The sequence below is a fragment of the Bidens hawaiensis genome, unplaced genomic scaffold, assembly GCF_021521415.1.
Source record: "Bidens hawaiensis isolate Kalapana, Puna unplaced genomic scaffold, B.hawaiensis_p1.1 tig00001721_1, whole genome shotgun sequence".
NCBI classification, from domain to species: Eukaryota; Viridiplantae; Streptophyta; class Magnoliopsida; order Asterales; family Asteraceae; genus Bidens; species Bidens hawaiensis.
Genome location: NW_027491098.1, coordinates 2,524,172 through 2,544,764, shown reverse-complemented (window position 1 = coordinate 2,544,764; position 20,593 = coordinate 2,524,172). Strand labels below are relative to the sequence as shown.

At 34.0% G+C, this 20,593-nt stretch overlaps 1 long non-coding RNA gene across 2 annotated transcripts; it reads right to left on the bottom strand.

Annotated features, from left to right (window-relative positions):
• Positions 1–1,517: 1,517 nt before the first annotated feature.
• On the bottom strand, positions 1,518–17,217 carry LOC143595418 (uncharacterized). Of its 2 annotated transcripts, none has more exons than XR_013146523.1 (4): positions 17,076–17,217; positions 2,126–2,251; positions 1,893–1,997; positions 1,518–1,763 (listed from the first exon to the last, which is right to left on the bottom strand). It is a non-coding gene; the product is annotated as an uncharacterized LOC143595418 (long non-coding RNA). The 2 variants fall into 2 exon arrangements; XR_013146522.1 differs by having other exon boundaries at positions 1,518–1,760.
• Positions 17,218–20,593: the final 3,376 nt, after the last annotated feature.

Genomic DNA, 20,593 nt, shown 5'->3' with positions numbered 1-20,593 from the left:
TACCTATTTTAATAAAGTAAAATAACTGGGGACGCATGTCACTTAGAAATTCATTTTAGCCAAAATTTTCCGCTCAAACTTTTTTTCTAGTTTTAGTGAAAACTTATCTATATCAGTGTAATCAAAACATATGAATTAATCTTTAATCAAATAACTAATTACCTAAATTATAGAGATTAAAAATGTGCGGATATTTATGTATGTATAATATAAATATTTATATGTTTATAAAATCATATTTACATTTTTTTTCTTATTAAATCAATTTATAAACACATTTCAGTGTAGAAGATTTAACACTACTAGAAAAGTGAGCTTTTGCGACGGCATTTTCGGTCGCAAAGCGGTAGCAGTTGCCCTGTTGCGACCACTTTGCGACCAAAATTGTCGTCGGAAAAACACACGTCGCAAATGCCTATTGCGACCAACTTGCGACCGATTCTACACGTTTGCGAACAGATTTTGCTATCTTATAAACGGTCGCAAATCAAACATATTTGCTACCATGAAAGCGGTCGCAAAATCTGCTACTAGAAACGCGGTCGCAAAAATAGCCACCGTCGCTAATATTGCTACCTTAAAAGCAGTCGCAAATCTTACTACCGTAAAAGCTGTCGCAAATTTGTGGCCAAAATATTTTTTTAATGTATATTTTTTTCCGTTTCAGCTGCTAATAATGTTCATATTTTTATAATTAAGCATTTATTAAAGTTTCAAAATTATATAAAAACATGCAACTTAAAATAACAAATTAAAATGTCAAATAATATATCATCATACATCCAAACAATCAAATTTAAGTGTTTATATTCTATCTTTTAGCTATAGTTACTAACATAACTTCAATCTTTGTCATCATATTGTGCATAGCATCTTTTTCTGCCTTATCTTTGTCCTTTCCGGGCGCAACTCCTCAAAAATTTCACTTTTAAAACCTGTAAAACCCAAAGAAACGACCCTAAAACACAGCCACCCCATGTATGACATCTTTTTATGTCCAGGAATTATATTTATGATGGGGTTAGTGTAGACAAACAAGCTGTCCAAAAGCTGTTTTAAGTGTTTTATATGCCATTTTTTAAACCGTACAAAAGGTGCTAACGGGCCCAAAACGAACCGAAGCTACTATTTAGGTTCCGAGCACCCTAATATCAATATGATACTCTAAATAAGTCAACACGATACATTAGAACATGTCCAACATGTTTTGTGATGAAAACTGAGTTTTAGATAAATATCGGTGACCAAGGGTATTTTAGAAGTTAACTAAAACCAGGAATATGCTTAAAAATTTGAGCATATTATACAAAAAGAATTGTACAAAATAATAAAGAATTTGAACAAACATGAACGCATGTCTTATGTTCGTAAATGTCCATTTTTCTTCTCTTGTTTATGTTCATTTATGTTTGTCAGTTTACATTTGTTTAAGTTCTTTTGTTTACATATTCAATTTAAGTTTTAGGCCTATTACAGTTCAGTTTTAAAAAAATTTTTGGCAACATATTTATGCGGTATGTCCATGTGAACCTTTCTTTATATTATTAACAAATGAACAAAAACAAATCATAAGACACTCACTTTCTTAATAAAAGAACGAACAAGAAAACCTCGTTCGTTTAATTGTTAGTGTATGATCGTTTTCTCGGTTAAAGTTACCTTATTCTTGGTGACTACTTTTAATACGGTGCTGATCCTTGCTAAAGTTTCTATCCTTGTCTCCATTTCACTAACATGTGTCAAGTGAGAGATGTTCATATCTACTTGAAAATTTCAAAAAGTACAAATATATCAGTTTATTCCTAATTATATGAGTAACAAATTTTAAACCAAAAATATATAATTAGAACCTTTAAGAACACGATTTAAAGAGAAAGGATGAACAAACTTACCTTCCAACCATGTCAAAGTCAAAGCATCCATCTAGAGACTAATCCAGTCAAATTGTGCATTACATTTGTTGTAGATGTTAATTGGCTAGAACCAAGTGTGTTATACTGTAAATTTAGTCAATCAAAATCAATTTAGTTCTTAATCATATGAAAAAAGGATGCATTGAGAAATAAATAATAGACCGGTGAAAGGAACAAATTAAGCACCCAAAATATATTATCAACAAGTTTACCTGATCTCTAAATTGGGGTGGCCATCCAATAGCTAGAAAAAATTTTGAGATTGAGGATGTTGATTTTGTAAACCATTTTCACCTCCTGCCCATGATGGTCCAGCTTGATTTTCTACATAGTTATTTCTTTTCTTAACTTGAAGCTCAGAGAGCTTATCAAACAATGACTGAGTCTGCATCTACTTCAGTAAACAAGAATCAATCTTGATACAATTACATTATGAATAGTAACTCTGTAGGGTTTATTAGAATACAATTTCAACAATAAACAACAACACATGACTGATAGTTAATTAGTTACCTCATCAACAACATTATCCAAAATGTCACACCCCAACCTAAGGCGGAAATGTCGGGCGTGAGCTGATTGCCACAGCTCGCAAGGTACTATCATGCAATTGTAAAGCGACAATAATTGTCAACGAACATTTAAGTACAACAAAAATAGAGAAAATTACAATACAAAACCAACTATTCTTGTTTATGTTTAACATCCTAAGGTTATTTCTACGTGAGCTTCAGTTCGATAAGCAATCCAGTCTAAAACCTGCAAATGCGTACAAAATATATATATTTGTCAACAACACATGTTGAGTGAGTAGATTCACCAGTTTTGACACAAACAAAATGATAATATATAATGATATAAATAATAGAGTAAAAATAAGCAAAACTGTTATCTGTAAGTATAAACAATGAAAGTGTTAAGCAAGTAATGAGTGTCGGTGAAACCATTGCCAATGCGATCGGGCTCCGGCCACTACGACGGTCGTATGATCATACTATAATGAGATTATGTTGGACCTCTCCGAATGCGATTCAAGTAAGCAAGTAAGCATATAGCAAGTAACAAACAGTCATTCAATTGATACACAACACAAAGATCACAGTTTGCGTTTGAGAAATAATAAGGTAAATAATATGATAAGTGGTACGCAAGTGTCACCAAAACGTTTGAAAACAAGTAAAATAGGGGAGTGATTACTCACCTGATCGGATGAACGAAAGACAAAGGATGATGTGAGAAAGACAAATCATTCGGGATACATCGACAAGGATTCATAGTTAAATAAAATTAATATACTAGATTAATTAATAATGAGTCAACACGTATAAAAGTTTCGATATGATTTGAGTTATGGTTGGGGTTAGAATGATTATTGATTGTAATTTCTATCGTTATTTTTATTAAAAAATCAATATTATTGATATCAGTAGTTTATAGAATTATCATTAATAATTCTTTATAAAATTACCATAATACGAATACACTACTACTACTAACAATAATAATAATAATAATAATAATAATAATAATAATGTCAATTATAATACAAATATATGAATGCCTAAGTAAATGACTGTAATATGTAATAACAATGTTTAAATAAAGATTTATTTATGAACCTTTGACGAGTTTAGTTTAACCAATATATCTCATATATTTATTAAAATCATTTTCATTATACATTATATATATATATATATGAAGTTTGCAAATATAATCAAATGAAAAAAACGTCCAAGCCAGATGTGTCGGTTACATAAAAGAAATAGTTATTTGTTATTAGTATTAATTAGTATTAATATTTACTATTTAAAATGCTTAAAACATGATTTTAAAAAAATAAAAACCAAAATAGGGCCTTATGAGATTCGAACCCGCGCGAGAGCCGGCTGTCAAGTCCCAACCAAAGTTGCGCCAGCTACAAGGGCAGGTGCCTCTCTTGTTTACGAATTGAAAACCATAATTTAAAATCTGATTAAGCTGTTCATCTCAATTCAAACCAAACCCTAACTTTATCAATCGATCAATCTGTTTAGTATTTGATAGTATTATGTTAGGGCTTTTGATTAAAGAGTAAAAACGATCAAGAAACATATAACAATTACCAGAAATAGTGATGGATTGATGGTGAACGATGACTACATAGCCGCGGCTCAAACAACGACTGTAGAGATCATTGCAGGCCACGATAGCACAGATGAATAGAGGGGTTAGGCTCGCGACAGCTTAAGGAGGGTGTAGGGAGGATTAATTGAAGAAACATCGATGGTTAATATGTTTATGGTTTACGAGTTAAACCCGATTTCGTAAATAAGTAAATTCGAATCACATTGGTCATAGTTTCCTAATTATTTACGTCGGTGGGGTTCATTTCACGCGTATAAACGATCTAAACAAATCAATTCCTAATATACAACGAAGATTATTGATCAAGACATCGATTTGGGTCGCGGGTTGGTTTAAAAACGGGTCTGGGCTGCTGTGATTTGAATGGGAATATAATATTCTTTTGGTTAATTACATATTAGTCCCTGAATTTTATGCATTGATACAAAAATGAGATTGAAGCTTAGTTTAGGGTAGTTTATGTCATATCTTGAAAGGTATAAATATATATATCTTACATAAGTACATAAAATAATACTATAATGATTAGTTTACTCGATAAATGCGGTAATTTTATTGATAAAAATTTACCGAACATATATACGGGTCGGGTAACGATTTATTAAAATAATAATATAAAAATCCGATTTGTTACAATCTCCCCTACTTTAGGAAATTCCGTTCCGAAATTAAAGAATACCATAACAACACCATTAAATTTTGAGGAAAAGAAAATTTTAAAAGAAAATTTAAAAATTTATCATAACACAGAACTTGAATAGGTAAAATAACGCTCCAAGTGAAAATCCGATAAGGACACTTATATATAGGATGTACCAGCGGCGTATCCACCATGTCCTTATCATCTCTACATTTGTACCGTTATCTCAAATACTTTCGATTCTATATTATGACACACAATTGCACGCATTATGATTTCCATGCGAGGACTTCGATAATTATGTAGGCCTCCATAATTACTTTGGTCGTCGGATGGTCCACATAACTCGTCCCATCGTGTGGTTTACAAAATATTCGAAATGTATGATTTTGTGAGAAAAGTTATTAATTTATTATAAATATGAGGAAAGTGTTAACATATTATAAGACAATTGGGAGTTGATTTATTATATATGTAAAATCAGAAGATTTTATAAAATATTTCTAATAACGCAATTTAGGTGAACTTTCAAGTTTGATTAATGAAATTAGTGAAAATTTTAAAGTAACTTAAAAGTTAAGAGAAACGAAACATTGAAGTTGGGATATATGATGCGTCGACAAAATTGATTGTGAAGAAAGAGAGTGGGGATACGAGCCAACTAACAAATTTACGTGAACTTACCAAAAATTCTATGATTGCAAGGATAACATCAACAAAAGTTTATGAAGGAATTAATTGATAATTGTAGGCGAATAATAACCTGTGAAATTTTTAAATATTGCAACATTTGAGGTAGAATTCATAAGACCGTGAGTACAAATTTGAACAAGATAAACGATGACTTTGAGGGATTTAGCTTAGTTAAATGAGAAACTCATGAAATTTAAAGAGAACTTTATACAACATTGAAATATCGCAATTGTGTATTTGATGTGAGGTAAATTATAATATTAAAATACTGGTAGTAGTAATTGAGAATGCAAAAATATTAATGCAAATATTAATGTATACAAACAAACTGTAAATATATGAAATTGGGAAGCGGATATTCACGAATCACCGAGATATTCCTATTCCAATTAAATCTTTAAAATAGGATATAGTATAAAGTGGGTCATTAGAATATCCCCAATTTACAAGGGATTTTCCTATCTCCATAACATCGTTAAAATTAAAATAAAGAAGCTGCAATATTCATAGTTTATCATGAAAGATTAAATAAACAATGAATATTAAAGTAATAATGGAAAACATAGGCGAGTTGAGAAATAATATATTTAAATAGAAGAAAACGCGGAGCTGGAAATGCATGAACCACCATAACTATTCCAACAACAACTGAAGAAATCATCGAAACATTTTAAATTCCCAAGATGTATTAAAAATTGAAGTAAGGAGCTGAAATATCTACGAACCAACGTGCGATTCCAACTAAATAACGAAATCTAACCAGAGTGAAAATAGATTGTTGAGATACCGACGAACCACCGCAAGTTTTCGACAACAATAACGCAAATGCCATTAGGTAATAGTGAAAATTAATAATAAAATTCCAATTAAATCACCAGGGGAATTCAATGAAATTCATTTTTTTATAGTTAAAATTAACTTAAAGAATGGAAAGTAAAATTTTATAGGGGAAATAAATTTGTTTAAATAATGACAAGTTCAATTAATAATAGAACTATAACAATTCAATTTCAACAATAAAAAAATGTATAAGATGAAAGGTAAATTGTAATGCATGAGATCTATAAATACACGACGTACAAAAATGTTAAAAATCAAAGTTGAGAGTAGAAATTGACACGTTGTCAATAATTTAATAAGCAAACAAGGTAAATGAGAAAAAAAACAAATTGAATAATATGGTCAACTAATAACTGACTGTCGAAATTGTGACTTTTATAAATAAATAAATAAATAATAATAATAATAATAATAAATAAATAAATAAAAATTATTTCGATTTATGAGGATCTAAATATTTTGATCAGTTGACGAAATGTTAATGAACCAAATCCTATAATTTTTTATTAAGTGAAACCAAAAGTATAGATAAGTACGGCAACCAACGATATTGATCTTTGGGAAAGATAAGAAAAAATTTTATTGTACTCGGAAAAGAAAATACTTAAAATGATGGATTTTCCAAGTTGGGTTTGTTCCAAAATAACTAATTTAGACAAATAATCGTTTAAGGTATAACTGAATACAAAATACGTTTAGACAGAAAATGATGAAGACGATAAAAATCTTCTTTGTGGAAACATAACTACGATTGGTTTAATTCAAAACACCTTTGTTAATTGAGCTTATGAGAACTTAAAATAATTAAGATCGAATGATTTGGGGCACCTCGAATAGTTTTGTGAAAACGATGTTTGACTAAGGTAAGCTTGATGAAATTAAGTCTTGCGAGTCTAGAATCGAATAAGCGAGGACAACGTTGTTACATGAAGTGTAAGTCCCCCCGCGCGGGGCGTCACCGATCGATACGAGATCCGCACGAGGTCTAGGAGTGCGGAATCCTCCTAGACTCGTTTATGGTGTAGAAGACGAAGAACACGATTACACACAAACAAACACACGAACAAACACACGAATGGGATAAACACATCTGCAGATCCTTTCATATAGTAATCATAACTCGTTACATACCGAACATAAACAAAAACACGGCCGACCCGAGGTGAGCTCTACCTCGGGCCGTCCCACACGACTCTCCCTCTCGGTTTCTCTCTAGACAAATAAACTGATCACTCAAAACTCTAACTTTCTGGATACTCAAACCTAAACAAGACACGTATATATATATCGAAACAACTTCGCAGGCTTGGGCTTGGGCCAGTAGGCGAAGTTGTTCTAACTTCGCCTACGGCAGAAGTTGTTACAACTTCGCCTACGGCAGAAGTTACAACTTCGCCTACGGCGAAGTTGTTATAACTTCGCCTATGGCGAAGTTGTTCTAACTTCGTACTTCGTTTCCGCTAATCAGAATTGCATAGCGACGGTCACAAAATGCAACAACAGACTCCCCTTTGACCGTTGCTCTCAATTCTAACAAACACAAAAGATCATCTGTTACAAAACATGCACCAACATGAAGAAAGCCTGAGAGACATAGGGTTGGTAGGTTTAAGCTAAATGAGCATGGGTAGTATGGTACGGTGCCGGTATAATTTGAACTCGGCATGAATTAGTAAAGAACAACGCGGTGCGTAGGTGATTAGGGTCTCCATAATTGTAGAAGGCATGCGCAACAGGTGTATAAAGCTAAGTCGATGGCATAGACCATTGTGGGATGTCTCGTGATATGTGGCAAATATGAACAAGATAACCAAGCGATTACATTGGGTACAAAATGAGGTGAGGATTGAATTGGAAAGTGATAGTGGCAAGCGAAGCATAACGAGTGAATTTTGACGTGAAGTTTCTTGTTTGAGACGCTATGATTTGTGCTGAGATTGATTGTTAATTTGGTTAATGGCATATAGTTGATGTTAGGACTTGCGTTTGTTATTGTTGTTATTATGAGAATAAGTAGAGGTAAATGAATTGAAATTACCAACAATTAGTTTAATGGACAAGATTTAGTTTATTGCATTTATGTTTTGGAAATTGAGTTTATATTTTAGAGATCGCAGGAGCTATCTCCTTGACTAAACATGTGGTCATGAGGCGGTTACATAAAATAAACGATTAATGTTGAGGAAAACATTCTATGATTAATAAAGATGTGATTTAATGAGAAGGTTGGATAGTTGTGTAGATTTCATATGAGTTATTGTGTAAAACGAAACTTAGAAATATGCTATGTTGATGTTTATTTATTACTTAAAGATAAGTTAGAATCGATAATCGATGAGTTGAATTGACGAGAGAAAAGTTTTATCAAAGTTTAATATGTTTTTAACAAATTAGAATTTGTGGTTGAATGCCTGAAATATGTTTAATAAGTTATACATGTGATACCATGAGTATAAGAAAGCCATGTGATTCTTAAATTGTACGATAATATTTAAATTAATTGAGGTATTGATATTATGATAATGTGATAAGATGAATAGGTAAAACCGATTTCAATGAGTGTAAATTGTTTTGTTTGACTTGTGATAACCGATTCTAGATAAACGAAGAATTTGTATCCGATCAGGAGAATAAAAATGTTTTGAGTGTATGAGTAGATCGAATCAATAGATCTTGATTCAAAAATGATTTAGTAAGTAAGGAATTGAATAATTTAATAATAGAATAATTGAATAGGTAAATCAAATCATAAATTGTTTCGTATGAAATCAAACAAATAAAACAATTAACGAATGTTCTTCGAGGTGTTGGGTTTCCCATGAGCTTTCCATGGCATTTTGTTTCCCCAACTTATTAGCATACCAAAACCAAAACAAATGTGTTAGTTGGCCTCCCATGAGCGTTACATGGCAATTTGAATGGCCCAACTTAATTAACGAATCAATTAATCTATTGAGTTTGTCGACCCATGAGCGTTACATGGCGATTTGACCGACCAAACTAAATAACGAATAAACGAACTCAAGCGTAAGTAGTTGAACATCTAGTGTATCACCACGGATGATAATTGTCCAACAAAATATCGCAAATATAACAAATGGTGCAAATGTACAGTTGGTGTGTCCATGGCGTCCCATGGGTTTTTCACCCGACTAGAAATTTTAAAAACTATAACACACAATAAATGGTGTAACCGTTTAGCTGATTACGCTAAACGCTTAAAATGTCGGTCACATGTCAATTTCCACAATGACGGGGAATCTTGTCACACTCCCTAGTTACAAGTGAAAAAGGGCAAAAACAAAGCTAGGAAATTTTCAAGAAAATTTTCGACAATAAAAGGCAATCTAATAAATTCAATAGAAATATTTAAGTTTGAGACATAGCCTCTAGGTTATAAATATATTTTGAGAATGAGACATAGTCTCGGAGCAATAAAATATTTTGAGAGTGAAGCATAGCTTCGGAGTTGTGTGTGCATGATAATAAAGTAAACAATTAACTAAGTAGTTAAATAAGTATTTAATCTAACAAGTAATTATGTAAGCTGTAAACAATCAAATAGAACACATCAGGTAAACAAATAAGAACATATGGGGTTCCTAAGCATGTTACTAAGGCACCACTAACGACCTATCTTAAACCTTCGGCTCTGATACCAATCTGTCACACCCCAACCTAAAGCGGAAATGTCAGGGCGTGAGCTGATTGCCACAGCTCGCAAGGTACTATCATGCAATTGTGAAGCGACAATATCTAATTAATTTATTAATTGTCAACGAATATTTAAGTACAACAAAAATAGAGAAAATTACAATACAAAACCAACTATTCTTGTTTATGTTCAACATCCTAAGGTTATCTCTACGTGAGCTTCAGTTCGATAAGCAATCCAGTCTAAAACCTGCAAATACGTACAAAATATATATATTTGTCAACAACACATGTTGAGTGAGTAGATTCACCAGTTTTGACACAAACAAAATGATAATATATAATGATATAAATAATAGAGTAAAAATAAGCAAAACTGTTATCTGTGAGTATAAACAATGAAAGTGTTAAGCAAGTAATGAGTGTCGGTGAAACCATTGCCAATGCGATCGGGCTCCAGCCACTACGACGGTCGTATGATCATACTATAATGAGATTATGTTGGACCTCTCCAAATGCGATTCAAGTAAGCAAGTAAGCATATAGCAAGTAACAAACAGTCATTCAATTGATACACAACACAAAGATCACAGTTTGCGTTTGAGAAATAATAAGGTAAATAATATGATAAGTGGTACGCAAGTGTCACCAAAACGTTTGAAAACAAGTAAAATAGGGGAGTGATTACTCACCTGATCGGATGAACGAAAGACAAAGGATGATGTGAGAAAGACAAATCATTCGGGATACATCGACAAGGATTCATAGTTAAATAAAATTAATATAATAGAATAATTAATAATGAGTCAACACGTATAAAAGTTTCGATATGATTTGAGTTATGGGTGGGATTAGAATGATTATTGATTGTAATTTCTATCGTTATTTTTATTAAAAAATCAATATTATTGATATCAGTAGTTTATAGAATTATCATTAATAATTCTTTATAAAATTACCATAATATGAATACACTACTACTACTAACAATAATAATAATAATAATAATAATAATAATAATGTCAATTATAATACAAATATATGAATGCCTAAGTAAATGACTGTAATATGTAATAACAATGTTTAAATAAAGATTTATTTATGAACCTTTGACGAGTTTAGTTTAACCAATATATCTCATATATTTATTAAAATCATTTTCATTATACATTATATATATATATATATATATATATGAAGTTTGCAAATATAATCAAATGACAAAAACGTCCAGCCAGATGTGTCGGTTACATAAAAGAAATAGTTATTTGTTATTAGTATTAATTAGTATTAATATTTACTATTTAAAATGCTTAAAACATGATTTTAAAAAAATAAAAACCAAAATAGGGCCTTATGAGATTCGAACCCGCGCGAGAGCCGGCTGTCAAGTCCCAACCAAAGTTGCGCCAGCCACTAGGGCAGGTGCCTCTCTTGTTTACGAATTGAAAACCATAATTTAAAATCTGATTAAGCTGTTCATCTCAATTCAAACCAAACCCTAACTTTATCAATCGATCAATCGGTTTAGTATTTGATAGTATTATGTTAGGTCTTTTGATTAAAGAGTAAAAACGATCAAGAAACATATAACAATTACCAGAAATAGTGATGGATTGATGGTGAACGATGACTACATAGCCGCGGCTCAAACAACGACTGTAGAGATCATTGCAGGCCACGATAGCACAGATGAATAGAGGGGTTAGGCTCGCGACGGCTTAAGGAGGGTGTAGGGAGGATTAATTGAAGAAACATCGATGGTTAATATGTTTATGGTTTACGAGTTAAACCCGATTTCGTAAATAAGTAAATTCGAATCACATTGGTCATAGTTTCCTAATTATTTACGTCGGTGGGGTTCATTTCACGCGTATAAACGATCTAAACAAATCAATTCCTAATATACAACGAAGATTATTGATCAAGACATCGATTTGGGTCGCGGGTTGGTTTAAAAACGGGTCTGGGCTGCTGTGATTTGAATGGGAATATAATATTCTTTTGGTTAATTACATATTAGTCCCTGAATTTTATGCATTGATACAAAAATGAGATTGAAGCTTAGTTTAGGGTAGTTTATGCCATATCTTGAAAGGTATAAATATATATATCTTACATAAGTATATAAAATAATATTATAATGATTAGTTTACTCGATAAATGCGGTAATTTTATTGATAAAAATTTACCGAACATATATACGGGTAGGGTAACGATTTATTAAAATAATAATATAAAAATCCGATTGGTTACACAAAAGTTCAGCAATTTCTGCCCGGATGGACGGGCGGGGTCAAGGGGGATCTCTCGGTTAATGGCGCATATCAAACGACTTCATTTGTCGTCGGATGAGCGGAAAGGGACCCTACGGGACGCCATTTCCACGGATTGTGATTTATTTATTTCGGTTGGGGAGGCTTTTAAGGCCTCGGACCAGTGGCTATGTGGGGTGTGTATGCGTCCAAATGCTCTTAAACGGACGTGTCATCATGCTGATGAAGTCACCAAGTACAACGAGGGTGTGGGAGCTGTGGAGGAGTTTATTGTGGGGATTGATAAACCACATGTTATGAGGGATGTTGCTCCCTTGGGAGGGATAGCGGTGGATGAGGTTCTCCTTGACCGCGTCTTCTCTCTTCCTATCACAAATGTTAAGAGCATCCCTCATAGTTGTCGTATGGTATTTGCTCAAGCGTTAACTGCGGCTCTGGGTAAGGTGGTTGCTATGCCAGACTCTGTTGAGGCATGGGTGAAACTTTTCTTGTTACCGCGGTGCACGCTACGTGTTTTCAGACCTTCTAAACGTCAGGAGCGCAGGTCCGGTAATAGAAAGTCTTTGCAATGTCAGAGTATTCAACAAGCACTAGCAAGTTGAGGTGCTAAGGATGGTTTTGATGCGCTTATTTTATCCCTTTTTGCCACACCTATAGGGGTGAACTCGAGTCATGGGGAGCCTCTCGCTAAGCACGATGATGTTGCGGTATGCGCCAATGTGAAACAATGTTTACGAAAAGTGGCGGACGGGCATTTTACTGCCGCCATTAAAGTATTATGCTCTTCAGGGGTTGCACCTTTCGGCAATGACACTTTGAAAGCGTTAGTGGCTAAGCATCCCAATTTGCCCCCGCCGGTTATGCCTGCTTCATTGCTTTCTGAGCCTCCTCTTGTTGTTGATGAGGATTGTGTGCTTGGATGCATTAAATCCTTCCCTAAAGGGACGTCATGCGGACGAGATGGATTGAGGGCACAACATATTTTGGATGCATTTTAAGAAAGTTCCATTCTGATGGGTCATTGGCTATGCTTACTATTGATTTTTGTAATGCCTTCAACTTGGTGGATAGGACTGCCCTTCTGAATGAGGTTCGGGCCCGATGTCCATATATTTCCTTATGGGTGAACTTTTTATATGGGCAACCGGCCAGGCTATATGTGGGGGATGACCACATTTGGTCCACCACTGGGGTTCAGCAGGGGGACCCTTTGGGACCTCTTCTTTTCGCCTTAGTTCTGCACCTACTTATTCATCTAGTCCAGAGTTCCTGTAAGCTTCTCTTTCATGCTTGGTACCTAGATGATGCTACAATTATTGGGGACTCTAAAGAGGTTGCCAAAGCTTTAGATATTATCAGGTCGGAGGGTCCCCGCCTGGGCCTTGAACTTAATATTAAGAAAACCAAAGTATTTTGGCCGTCGTGCAATGGGGTTAAGGTTCAGGCAAGGGTGTTTCCCTGTGAGATTGGAAGACCGGTGCTAGGTGTGAAACTCCTCGGGGGAGCCGTTAGCCTGGATGCCGGGTTCATCAGTGAACTTGTTATGAAAAGGGCTTCGCGAGCTGTGGAGTTGATGAGCTATCTCCCACATTTGCGGGACCCTCTATGCGAGCTCCTTTTGCTCCGCTCGTGTATGGGAGTTGGAATGTTGTTGTTTGGTCTCAGAAAATGCCAACCTGTGTATGTAGGGGAAGCAGTTTCTGTGTTTGACAATGGCCTTCGGGGGGCAATTGAGGACATCGTGGTTTGTGGTGGTCCCTTCTTTGGAGATTTTCAATGGAGGTTGGCATCACTTCCGACTCGTTTTGGAGGTTTGGGTTTATGTTCAGCTTCAGACGTTTCTACTTATGCGTTTGTGGCCTCGAGGGCGCAATCTTGGGAATTACAAGACCACATTCTTCGAGGTTGTGGTATTGATGGGTTTGACTCCGATTATGGGAGTGCGATAGATCGGTTGCACATTTCACTTCCCGATTTTGACATTAGCGGTTTCTCTAATAAAGACACCGCCCCCCTAAAGCCCAACATGCTTTGGCGAGTGCCCTTTATAGTGGAATCATCAAGAGTTTGGAAATGAAGTTTGATTTATCCCCTAATCAGAAAGCGGATTTGAGTGTCTTCGGGCTCCTCGGTCTCAAGATTTCTTAAGTGTTCTCCCTATTGAAGGATTGGGCCAACATATGTCGGCTTTGGAGTATCGGGCTATCCTGAAGTATCGGTTAATGATCCCTTTGTTTCCGGTAGATGAGCCGTGCCCGGTTTGCCGTAAGGTTTGTTTGGATTCTTTTGGCGAGCATGCGGTTCACTGCAAAGAGTTGCCTGGGTTTAAGTACAGGCATGATTTGGTGAGGGATGTTTTATGCGATGTTCTTAAACGAGCCGGAATTTCGGCTAAAAAGGAAGCCCCCGTAAACTTTCTTACGGATCCTCAAGAAGGAAGATCTACATTACGACCGGCCGATATACTTGTTTTTGGGTGGGTAGGGGGAAAACACGCTTGTGTCGACCTCACAGGAGTGTCCCCTCTTGTTGGGATTAGGGACACTAGATTTGTAGCAGGGCAGGCAGCATTGAAGGCGGCATCGGGCAAGGTTGCTAAACACGAGAGAGCTTGTTTGGAGAATCAACACGTGTTTATCCCCTTCGCCTTTGACACTTTTGGTTTCTTAGCTCCGGATGCCGTGGACCTTTTGAATAGGGTTCAGAAAGTTATGTATAGTAACGTATCAGCCCATAATAATCAAAACTTTGTTTTTAGTCGGATTGGGTTTGCTATCCAAAAGGGGGTTGCGGCGCAGCTTGTTGCCCGCTTACCTGCCACTTCATTGTAAATCGTTTGGATGTTTCTATGAAATATAAAAGTTGAAAATAGTTTTATATTCAAAAAAAATATAAGTACATTGTGAGTATTAATCCTGGACAACAACATTTATCTGTGATATAATAACTTGGATTTTGAAGAATTAGAAGATCAAGAATCTTAATACAATTACATCGTGCTTCTACATATGCTAACGAATCAAAATTAAGTCAAAATCAACACATAAAACAACCATAGGGATTCGCCTTAATACTCAATAATATTAACTTTTTATGAAAATATAACTTAAGCTATTTAGGAGGTTTCATGCAATAGATATGCATCTTGAATAATTTTCAACACGTTTTACATGTCAATATCCTTTTTTAACTTATGCTTTAAATCTTTTGACCCGTTAGATGATAAAACAGATTAGTTGATCGAGTTCTAATTTCTAACTATTAACGCCAATTAGTAAATGATTGACATTAAGATACCTTTAAGTTAACATAATCATTCCAGCTCAAAAGCAATTTCGCAGTTTCAATATGAACACAATCAACAACCCGATCCACAATCTGCAATTTGAAGATGATAGTGAGAATATAGAAAAGGATTATAAAATATATTCAATTAAAAGCATATGAAGTTATAAGGAAGCATTACTAGTACCTATACTCATTTACCTTTGCATGATTTTTGAAAAAAATCCTCGTGTACACAAACTCAGAGTTAACAAATTCACGCAGTTGAGAGTTAATGATACGCATAGCAGCCGACTTAGAATCAATTATAAACTTAAGTTTCCTATTCTAACATTTACGTATAGACTCTGCATATAACATGTAACAAGAGAACAAAAAATAGCTCACCTTTTTCATAAAAGAATACTCTCAGGTTTACTGAGTTTATAATCCTAATACAAGCGGCTAAATCAACATCAAACACGCAACATATAAGATACGAAAATCAAATCAGTTACATCACAACTATAACTCCATTAACTAACCATCCATTATCATGCGCTAAATCCACAAATAACCAATTAAATCATGCATCAAAGAAGTTCCATACACAAAACATATAAAGTATTCAAACCTAAATCTAGTGAGAAACATATCAATGAGATCAACTTGTGGAACGAATTGACCTAATATTTAAACCTAATCAGTCTTAAGAGATAAAATAATAAAACACACTGATCAAATATAAGTAAACCTAGAGACCAATTATGTTGAGATCAAATTTATTAAAAACTAACTGAATCAACAGCAACGGACCGTTAATTAACAAAACACCAATATTGTATTCTACATAAAAATTGTAACTAATACATATCTATATAAATAAAATAATAATAAACGTACATACAATAGTTAAGAAATAATAAACGAGCTGAGCTTGAAAACCACACAAGGTCAGCCACAAGAAATAACTGATTAGACGGTTATCTGCTTAACTAATTAATTATTACTCCTTTTGATCACCTCACTTTAAATGTAATAGATGTGACCAGCTTCCTTTAGTCACAAAGTCAATCTGAGATGCTATAGAAGTAGAGGTCTTAGAAACTACAGGTCTGACATAAACACATTATGATGAGCATATGATTTACGGTGAACACTTGCTTAATAAGTTGTACTATGTAAAAATTGCACCAAAGTTATATCACATCAGTTTTTTATCAGTCACAAACAAATCGTAACAGGCTGCACCTAATGCCTGCATTCTGTAACACTATTTCCCTAAATCGATTGGCCTAATACCTAAAGAATTCTTAATCCTGGTTCACAATTAGCTTAAATAATTCAATTACATAACAATCAAGTAAAATTAGGTCAAATATCAATACACAAAGCAATTATACATAAATTTTGATTCAACAGTGAAGTAGAAGGCATAATTCAACAAAACAAACCAGAGACTTGAGCTTTGACTGATCTGAACATCACATATGAGCGAAACACATCCATCTAACCTAGCGAATGATTATTATGCAAATTAAGCAGATCCATATTCATAATCTAATCATTAATACGAACAATCGTTCAAAATCCGTGGCAAAAAATTGTGAAATCGAATAGTTACGAGTGGCAATTAACATGTATGTGTTAATGACTGAGAAACTAAACGTACCAGACGAATTAATCGATGGAGCGAGAGGCATCGAGTAATGCTCCACGGCTGATGTAGGCGGTCGACAGCAAAAACTCAGTAACTTTAAATCATAAAATTAGGGTTTTGAATTAGGATTTTACGGGCTGATCGTCGGAGGGGGGGGGGGGGGGAAAGGGGGGTTTGGGGTGGGGGGTGGTTGTTGAGCAGATCTCATAAAATTAGGGTTTTGAATCATAACTTTAAATTTTATGGTTATAACTTATAAGAAATAAAAAATCTAAAACGTTTCAAGTCACGTGCCAGCGAAGCATGAGCGAAGCATATAATAATTTTGGGAAAAACTCCGACCGCTTAAAATAAACGGTTACAAAAATTCCGACCACTTAAAATAAAGGGTTGCAAAAGCTCCGATGGCTTAGCCCGTTGCTAAAACTCCGACCGCCAGCTACCGGTAGCAGAAAAACCGACCACTTAAAATAAACTGTTGCAAAAACTCTGACCGCTTAACCGACCAATAAAATAAATGGTTGCAAAAACTCTGACCACCTAGCCCCCGTTGCAAAAACTCCGACCGCCTAGCCACCGAAAATAAACAGTTGTAAAAATTTCGACCACTTAGCTACCGTGTCAAGTAACTATGCTTTTCGGTAGCAAATTTGCTAAATCGGTCTCTAAAATTTGCTACCGTATTTCTTTGGTAACAAATTTTGGTAGAAATTGCTCAATTTTCTAGTAGTGTAATATGATAAAGTTAATGAATGATATTTATAGGTCTAAGAAAAAAAACAAGAATAAATTATGAATAAATAACAATGTTATTCTCACATATTCATTCAACCTTCATAGATTCATGGAATTCTCATCCATCTTTTTTAAATCTGCAATACAAAAGCGTCTTTTAATCATGCTAAGTTTATATATGATGTTCTCTTATTATGTTATTTATAACGAAACATCTTATCACATTTTGTTAAAATTCGGTATTCCATTAAAAATATTATTACAACTTATAAAATACTAGGTGCATCTTTTTCGTGATTATAAAGAAATTGCTTGAGAATGCACCACATATTTGTATGAACATTCTATTAGAAAATATAACTTGAACTTATTAAACAATTAGTTTGATAATATATAAGTTTTTTTTAATTTAATGATTTAATTTCTATTGTTTAATTGTATTTTTTTAGTTTCTCATGCATTACACGGGTCGAAAGCTAGTTATTTTAATAAAAAAGAATCGACAATCTAAAACAAACACTAAATTGTTATATTAAATTGTTTTGGCAGTTACGAAATCGTTCTTCAATATTTGTCGACATAATTACCATCAATCCATATACGAGCTATTTGAATTATTGGTTTCTTATCACCTATAGGCTATAACTCTTATCACCTATAACCACCGTCACCATCGCCTCCATCATACCGTTATCACCATTGTTAATGCCCTTACCACTATCACCATTGTGGTCCTCATCATGCTCAACCAACCCTGTCGGTGCCATGTAAAATGTGTCACATAGTAATCTTTGAGTTTTGACACCTTACAATTTATCCAATAGACTTGTTTTAAATTTTGTAAGCAAACGTCTTGTTGCATGTTTAATTACGGAGTAATGTTTAATGTGGGTCCGCCACATTTGAGAAGCTTGAAACCGGCCAATAAAGTTTTCATGGAATTGTATTTTGAAAAGCAGCAAAGGTCGGCCTTTTTTATGGTGTCTTCAGAAATTGCGCGTGAGACGGCTGTTAAAGTGATGGATTATTTTTTAATTTTTGGCCACATGCTTTGCATTCCTTTTTTCTGTTTGCTTTTCATCCATACATATATATACTACTAGATGGGTGCCCGCGCGATGCAGCGGGAAACACTGACCTTGATAATCACGTAGATTTATAGGTGCTTGTTGTTTTGTTTGTAACCGTGAAACCATTTATTGTTATAAGTAGATTCATAGTTCTTATTTTAAACTCAATTTAATATCGAAGTACAAACGAAAACGGAACCTAACCGTTGTTTATGGTTTGGTTTTGTTGGTTTTCAATTTTCAACGGTCTGGTTTCAGTTTTCGGTGACAAAAAACCGTTGGCTTGACTCATAGTTTAACCATCAAAATCGGACAACAAATGCCCATACATAAAATTTTATTTTTAACTGAAAATAAACTATGACAATATCATACTTAAATTAAAGAGAATTAAATTCTCGTTTTTATTGTGCATTTTTTTTAAAAAAATATTAACGTGCGAAAAAGTTATGACCGTTTAAAAATTGTGGGGGTATTTGGGTTAAAAATGAAATTATAAAGAATAAATGGTTAAAAGATGAAGGACCAAATTTATAACTATTTTTTATATTTATAAGAGTTTATTAAAGTTGAGGGGGAATGTTGTAAGTATTTTGAAGGGAATTGAAAAACACGTGAGATTTAATGCTATAATTACCACTTTACCCTCATTTTAGGTTGTAACTTGTGTTTAAACAGTTGTAAATCCCTTAAAAGTTAGTGTCTTAATTTGCCCATCTTTGATGCATTATATATAGTATAGATATATAATGTATCAAAGATGGACAAATTAAGACACCTTTTATTAAGGGATTTACAAGTGATATTTATTTAATATAGTTATAATATTGGTCCCTCAATTATATTTAAAATTTAAGAATACTTACAACAATAACTCTTAATCTATTACTTATATATTATTTTAATTTTCACTTTTAACCCAAATTCACCCATAATTTTTAAACGTTAATAACTTTTTCATACTTAAATATTTTTTTTTAAAAAATTACACTAAAAAAACGAGCATATTTTTATATTTAATTTGGGTATGATATTGTTATAGTTTTTTTCAGTTAAAAAAATACATTTTATGCAGGTGTGTTTGCGGTCTGGTTTTGATGGTTTTAAATTAAACCGTGAACCAAACCTTTTGTAACAACTTTTTGTCGTCAAAAACCAAGACAAAATTTTTGAAAATTGAAAACAACTAGCCAAAAATGAAAGAAAAAAAAATCAACAGCCAAATCAAACCGATGAACGGTTTTACGGTTTCAAACCGAACAATGACCACCCATAACTTATTACGTGATTACCAAGGTTTGCGTTCATGCTGCATGGCGCGGGCACCCATCTAGTATATATATACACTAGCAAATACATATATATATATATATACTAGCAAGTTGCCCGCGCGATTCAGCGGTGTACGCACAAACGTAACCGATGGTAGTACGTTTGTAACTTCACAATTGTATGTGCGTAACCCGACGGTGGTATGCATTTAACGTGGCATTGGGCGTGTAACCGATGACAGTAAGCGCGCCACTTAATGCCTATATGCGAGCAACCCGGTATCTATAGACAATGTCATCCACGTAACTGATGCTTAAACGCGCATAACAGGTGGCGACAAACAAGAAGCAAAGATGAAATGTACAATAATTTCAAATAAACTACTTTTAACCCAATTCTTTTTGACAGGCATGTTCCGACCCGAAAATGTGTTAACCCGAAGCCCGTTT